General features: G+C 29.9%; 1 pseudogene; it reads left to right on the top strand.

Annotated features, from left to right (window-relative positions):
- Positions 1-3212: 3212 nt before the first annotated feature.
- On the top strand, positions 3213-3805 carry LOC143626399 (transcription factor MYB73 pseudogene; annotated as a pseudogene).
- The last annotated feature ends 3931 nt before the right edge of the window (positions 3806-7736 follow it).

Genomic DNA, 7736 nt, shown 5'->3' with positions numbered 1-7736 from the left:
AAATCCACTGGTGGTAAAACCCGAATGTTCTCATAATCGAACTGGAGATCACAATGATTCTAGTCTTCCTTTATTGAGTCACCCATATCTCCCAAAAGTTTGGTGAATGGGGACTAAACTTGGGTCTCAATTGAGAACCCCATGCTTTGAATGTATAAATTTAATGACAAAGCTTTGAATATGAACTTCTTAAATTGGTTTTTAATTATATGCATAATTTTCTTTTAAAATGGATGATAATATTAAGGAATTATTCAGTTTTTATACTAATACTAGGATCTATACTCCCGCACTTCGAAACAAGTGACAACACACTATCATACATAACGGTGGCAATAGCATACTCGGAAATGTTAGAAAATAGTCTATCTTGAAAGTAATAAGAGAAAAACGAAATATGTATAGATTAGTTATAATAACAGAAAAAAAAATTAAACCAAAGACGTTGATAATATCTGAAAGCGTATGTAAAAAAGTTGCATGCGTTGTGGCGGGAGCATTATACAAACAAAAGCAGTTAGAAACAAATACAAATTTCTTTAACCTGTTCGAAAATTTTTATATACAAAAGCAGTTAAACGATTTTGAGCACCCTTTTTTTAATCATGAAAGTGATGTAGTTTTTCCAGCACGTCAGAAAACGGTGAATTTATTTAAAGTTGACCGTCGACCTTTATATTCTCACGTGTGCGCTTAATTTGGTTCTTTACTTCACTAAGATTTTATTTTCTCTTCCTTTCAAACATTTAAACCTTCGTTGAATTGCTCCATTGGCACGTGATCTATGACGTGTTCAAGTATTATGTTTCTCCTTCCACCGAACATGTAACCACCTCGTGTTCTTGCTTTAGCGGGCAGTAATGATTTTTCAATCATTATCCTAATATAAATGCTTGTTAATTATAAGAAGTTACGTATTAGGCCTAGGCGTATACTCTAACGCCCATATCAAAGCTGAGTTGGCAAGGGTTAACGAGTGACATACCACTCCCTTCATAGGTTAAAGAGTGTTAAATGTAAGGAGAGTTAAAATGTTAACGAGCTTTAAAATTCCTATACATATCAATACATTGAATAGTTAGACTTTGTTTTGTTAAATAGTGTGCGACCACATTTCACGGTTGGAAAACAAAAAAGATTAAAATGTCGTTAAAGAAAAAAATAAAAAGGGTTTAGAATGCCACTGCCTTCAATGCATTTGCATTCCACGTATTTAATAAATGACATAAGCCGTTATCCTCATAAGCTCATGGCTAAAATTATAGGCTATATTCAAATCTTTGACCTTTTGAATTGGATACTATCTTAATAATTAATTAGGAAAAGTTAAAATACAGATATAGATAAAAATAAGAAGTGTGAGAAAAATTTATGGAAAAATAAAACCTCTTAAAAATAAATTAAAAAAATCATAACTCAAAATATAAAAAAAAATAATAAAAACTAAAATATTTCCCCTGGCGTCATTCCCGTTCCACAAAAAAAAAAATGACAAAACGAAACAGTGCCTAGAAAAAAGACACAATGCACAATGACGAAAATAAAAAAAAACAAAATGATTATTTTAAAAAAGACAAAACAAATCTCAAAATATAACACAATATTGAGTAATATAAAGCAATATAAAGAAAAAAAAAAGACGCAATCGATGATAACAAAAATACAATGATAATTAAAAAGACACAATAATATTTTTCCTCAATATCGTTTTTTTAGAACGACGTATACGGTGGAAACATTTTTGTGAGTTTATTTTTTTTTGTTTTTTATTAAATTTTGAGTTATGAATTTTTTTTATTATTAGTTTTGTTGAGGAGTTTTTTTTCAACAAATCATTCTCATGCTTGTCCTCTTTTATAGAATAACCTGACCCATAATTAATAATTAATAATAACTTTTTATTTTTATTTTACTATTCGTTAGTTGCCTACCGTCTTCACTATAAGTCAGACTTTGTTAACAACAAAATAACATGATATATTTTTAATTATTTTTATTATATATTTATGAATAATAAGTGTTATGTAAACTTATTTTTTATTAGTTGAACAAGAATTCTAAATAAAATGCACGTGAAGCTTGCGAAACTACTCGAGCCGGATAACTTAAGTTTTGGTTTGAATTCATATATTAAAAACGAGAATTACTTTATAGAATAATAACTAAGTTTTGAAATTATTCTAATTAGGTCACTCATAAAATATTTTGTTACATTATATTTTACCTGGATAGTAGGTTATGTAGTTTTTTTTTATTTTTAAATATTTTGGCATTGGAAAATATTTTTAAAGAATTAAAAAAATAGTTAAAATTGTGAAAAAATATTTTTTAAATTGCGAAAATTGCTAAAAGACTGAAAAATTGCAAAACAAATATGAATAATTGTGAGAAATTACAATATAATTAATATGTTCTGATTTTTTTATGGGAGCAATTAATAATTCTACTATTAAATATTTTAATATCACCTAACTATATTTTTAATTTTTTTCTAAAAAATGATGCTTTTCTTATAAAAAAACCGTAACTTAAAAAAGAGTGATTTCTTATTACTTATTTTTTTACGATTTTTTGCAATTTACAAATTAATTTTTCAATTTTTATTAATTCTTTAAAAAATATTTTGCAATGTCAAAACTATTTAGAAAAAATCTACATAACATGCTATCTAGATAAAATATTCAGGATTGGACACAAAGGAAACTTTAGTTACCGAATTGAAACAAAATAGTTTACGAGTGACTTGATTGAAAATTTTCAGAACTTGAATAATGTGTACGTCGTAATTTATCTTTTGGTCCAATTGCATAGGGGATGATAGTTAATGCTTGGATCTTTATGGTCGTACTTTCGAAACCTGACTCAAAAATATTTTTTACATAGATGGATTTCTTCATTGATGGAGTTTCTGGGTGAGTCAGATCTAGAGCATAATGATCGGTATAGAATGTTTACATCACGTCTGAAAAAGGCTCACCCAAATATTATGAATGGCGTACACCACCATTAGATTTCCCCTACTGAACAGTTTAATGTTCTAACATGAAAAAAGTAAATCAAGTGTGATAAAAATAAAACAAGGATCGATATATGCTTGTTATCTTTACACCTCCCATCAATGCACACCCCTTTATAAATCACCATATAATTCACCTTTCATCTCACACCTTTGTCTTTCTCACTCAAACTCAAAAACATTTCTTAGTATTACTATGGCTGATCAATTTCTCATGAACAATTCTCTTCGGGTTCGATATCATTGGACCCGAGAAGAAGATGAAATCCTTACGCAACTTGTTGAGATGCATGCACCCAATAAAGATTGGCAACTTATCAACCAATCAATTCCTGGTAGAACCCCAAAGTCATGTAGGACACGGTGGTCTAACCAGATATCACCACAATTTGTTCACCGTGCATTTACGCCGGATGAAGACCGGGTAATCTTCTGGGTACATGAAAATATCGGTAAGAAATGGGCTAGGATTGCCCAGTTTTTAGCCGGTCGGACTGGTAACTTGGTTAGAAAGAACTGGAAGTATAAAATGAAGCGAAAATATTCATCTATGACGAAGAAAGAGTTCAATGACTTCATGAACCAAGGCCCATTTCGTGCGGGTTTTGGTTCTTTGTTAACCTGTTTAACCCGACTGGAGCAGATACTAATGATTCAAGTGAGGATGATCCTTTGACGTCGTTGAGCCTCGCAATTCCGGGTTTAGGGTTAAGTGATCCGCCGATGCAAATGCCGATAATGTCGGCATCAGAGCCTGTTAATCTAGAGTTGTCATTGGCATTAGATTAAGAAATTGTAGGCAAGTAGTCGGTGCCTGGTGGAAAAGATGTACTTTATTTAATTTAAGTTTAAAGAGTAATAAATTTTATGTTTTTATGTTTGGTAATGATTAGAAAAACATAGAAAAAGAGTTTAATTAAGTGGGAAATTTTAAATAAAAAGGGATAAAAAATAAAAGTGTGAGAAGTATTTATGATCATAAAAGCCTTTAAAAAATATTCAAAAAAATAATAATAAACAATCATAACTCAAAATATAAATAGAAGCTGAAAAAATTTAAAAACTAAAATGTTTCCCCGTCATTCCCGTTCACAAAAAAAATCGCCGCGAAAAGATCACACAATGACGAAAATGAACAAAAGACACAATTATAACTAAAAAAGACATAATGGATCACAAAATATAGCACAATACCGAATAAAATATAACACACTGTTAAGTAATATTACATAATATCAAGAAAAAAGTCACAATGTTAATGAAAATAGACATAATTAATAACGAAAATAAATATAAAACACAATGATAAACAAAGAAAACAATGGTGTTTTTCCCTTAATATTATGTTTTTTTATTTTTTTTAAGAACGAGGAAGATGGTAGAAATGTTTTTGTGATTTTACTTTTTTTTTAATTTTTTTATTAAATATTGAGTTATGATTTTTTTTTATTTTTAAATTTTTTTTAAAAAAATTTTTGTGTGTCTACAAGTCTTTCTCATCCTTCTTATTTTTATCCTCATTCATACAATTTATGTTTATTTTTTATTTTTTTAGGGTTTTATTTTTTTACGTTTTGTTTGTTTTTTTGTGTGTCTACAATTTATGATTAGAAAAACGTAAAAAAAGAGTTTAATTAAGTTATGCATGTTGGTCGTTGAAAATTTATGTTTTGTCCGTAAAAAGAGTTGCAACAAATCTTTTATATTAATTGATATTTAATTAGAAAAGTAGAATTTATTTAATTGTATTTAATATATGAACGTTTGGGATTAAACTCTCGCTTGGGGACAAACTGAAATTCAGTTGGTTTTGTGCAATCTTATAGGAAATGAAAATTCAAAATATATATTTGTAATTACACCAAAGGGTTGTGTTTGGTTCGTTGCTATAAACAATGAATTTTAATTAGAAAATAAAAACTAAAGAGCGTTTGGTGTACCGGTGTCAAGGAGTTAAGGCTTTTCTTCTTTCAAGAAGTCTGGGTTTAAGTAGCGTTGAGTTTTAAAATGTGCATTTTCGTAATAAAGTTAAAAGAGTATTTGAGTTTTCATATATTAGAAAAAATTGTAGTAAAATAAAAGGTATTAAACATAAATGATTATATACAACTCACCTTTTGTTTTTATTTATACATATATCTATTTTTATTTAGTAAACTAGTCTTATGTATAATTTAAAACATCTTGAGCGCACTTAACATAGGAAATTTGTTCACATGTTCCATTTTTAAGGTTTAAAAAACTGGTCTTGACTAAGTTTATGTTTGGACTCGTCTAATTTGATAGAGGTCAAGCTAAACTTTTTTTCTATTTTCGGATTAGCATGAAGAAAGTAAAGAGCGGCGCCATTTATCATATGATTTTAATTAGAAAAAAGAATGATAATTATCAATGACGTTTATTTTTTAACATTTTAGAAAAAAAGGAATATTTGATTCCTTGAGCCGTGAATTCGCAATTTTACATCATAACCTCGTAGATTTTTTACCTTTAAGTGTTATAAGTCATTCCATTACATACATATAACCCTAATCTCTCTCAGCGCGCCTAGTCTTTACTAAATGGAAGTCCAGCAATACTATAATTATGGATTGATGCATCGATATATTTTTGACATATATATTTAGCATGCACGAATAAAACTGTCTAATAACATACACGATTATCTAGTAATTTTTACCATAATTTTATATGTAATATTTTTTTTATTTAAATAACCAATTAATAACTATAAACAAAGTATTCGATTAAGTTTGCGAAACTACTCAAACTCGATAAGTAAAATATTGTTTCGAAGTAACTGAGTTTCATCAAAAGCTTGAACTCATTTAAGCTACACTCAGCTAAATGAAAACAAAAACAAATATCAAGAATGTGACATTTGTCAATTTCGGGTTATTTTATACTTGTATTCTTAATGTAAACCCGACCCGTTTTGTATCCCGAACCTTTCGATATTATCAAAATGATGAATTGTATGTTAAATATTTGTTTTATAGTTGTTGGATAAAAAAAAACACCCTTTTCGGTTCTTAAAATTCCCCGAAAACGCTCAAAACGAACTCCAGGGACTAAAACTACCAAAATGGAGACTTGAAGGACCCATTTGTAGTTTGTGCTTTCTTGGGTCTATAACCAACCCATTTTCATGAAACACCCTTTATGAAAGACCCATTCAACTTACCCTATATACACACACCCATCTTCTTCATTTGTGCTTGCTCATTTCTTCATTTCTCTCTCAAATTCTTGAATTCTAAGGTTGTTCTTCATAAGTTAATATTTCATTTTAACTAACTTCTCAATACTTAAAGCTTGATGTTACAACATATATATAATATACACTCCTTGTTTACCTTCGGTCTTTCATTTCTCCGGTCTTGGCTGGTTGAAATGTCGGGCTAGTAAGGCAAGGTTACATGGAGGACTTTGTAGTCCTTGTTTATATATTTAACAAATCTAACCATATAACTTGTTATACTTGCGTAACTTCTACATATTTTAGTTTATTGTTCATATTTGTAAAGTTCCATGGTATTGGGTATGTGGTGACTAGCCTCGGTTTCATCCCGAGTGGAGAACCTAACCAAAAACCGAACTTTTGTTTAAAAGCATTATTGTTAACTTTTTGAATGTAAAACTTGAGTATTATTATTCATAAGTTATTTTACAAGTTCCATGGTAATTGGGTATGTGGTAACCATCCTCGGTCTTATTCCGAGTCAAGGACCGAACCAAAAACCGAACTTTTGTTTAAAAGCTTTATTGTTAACATTTTGAATGTAAAACTCGAGTATTATTATTTATAAGTTATTTTACAAGTTCCATGGTAATTGGGTATGTGGTAACCATCCTCGGTCTTATTCCGAGTCAAGGACCGAACCAAAAACCGAACTAAACCGAGTTCACTCGCTTAAGACACACAGGTGTGTTTTTAGCCACCAAAACTCATATTTTTCTTCAAGATTATATTTTAAATCAATTTTAGTTAATTTCTAAACATACTTGGCATGTCGGTAACTGTAACACCCCGTAACCGCAGCGGAAACGTAAACGGGATGCAACAGACACATCTGATATCAACAGCATTGCTTATAAAGAAAACACCACTACAATAATTTAAACGTATTACATTGTTCCGAGTTTCGTTACCGACTAGGCGTTATCACATAAGTTTTACCAATATTACGTTAACATGTTTAATACAAAATATAAACTCTTAAGCTTCCACAAAATAGCACACATCATCAAGCACGTATCACTCATTCCAATTTGGGTGTACCTAGAAAACATGTAAAGAAAACAGGTCAACTACGAATAGTTGGTGAGTTTCACTAATTTAAGTAAACCATGACAAATCATTTTAATAATCATAAATTAATGATGTAATTATGCTGAGCCTACAAGTGAAAATTCTGTTAACCCAGAAACACATTTAATAACCTCTGGGGACACTGTTAACCCAGAAACACATTTAATATCCTTTGGGGACACTGTTAACCCAGAAATACATTTAATAACCTCTGGGGACACTGTTAACCCAGAAATACATTTAATAGCCTCTGGGGACACTGTTAACCCAGAAATACATTTAATAACCTCTGGGGACACTGTTAACCCAGAACACTGTTTCGGGCCTTACAATATTAGCAACTCAGACAGTTACCATCTTAATACATTACCGTACGATTCCCGTACAATAAACATTATATAAATACAT

This window comes from Bidens hawaiensis, unplaced genomic scaffold (assembly GCF_021521415.1).
Source record: "Bidens hawaiensis isolate Kalapana, Puna unplaced genomic scaffold, B.hawaiensis_p1.1 tig00004357_1, whole genome shotgun sequence".
NCBI classification, from domain to species: domain Eukaryota; kingdom Viridiplantae; phylum Streptophyta; class Magnoliopsida; order Asterales; family Asteraceae; genus Bidens; species Bidens hawaiensis.
This window is presented reverse-complemented; position numbering and strand designations above follow the sequence as displayed.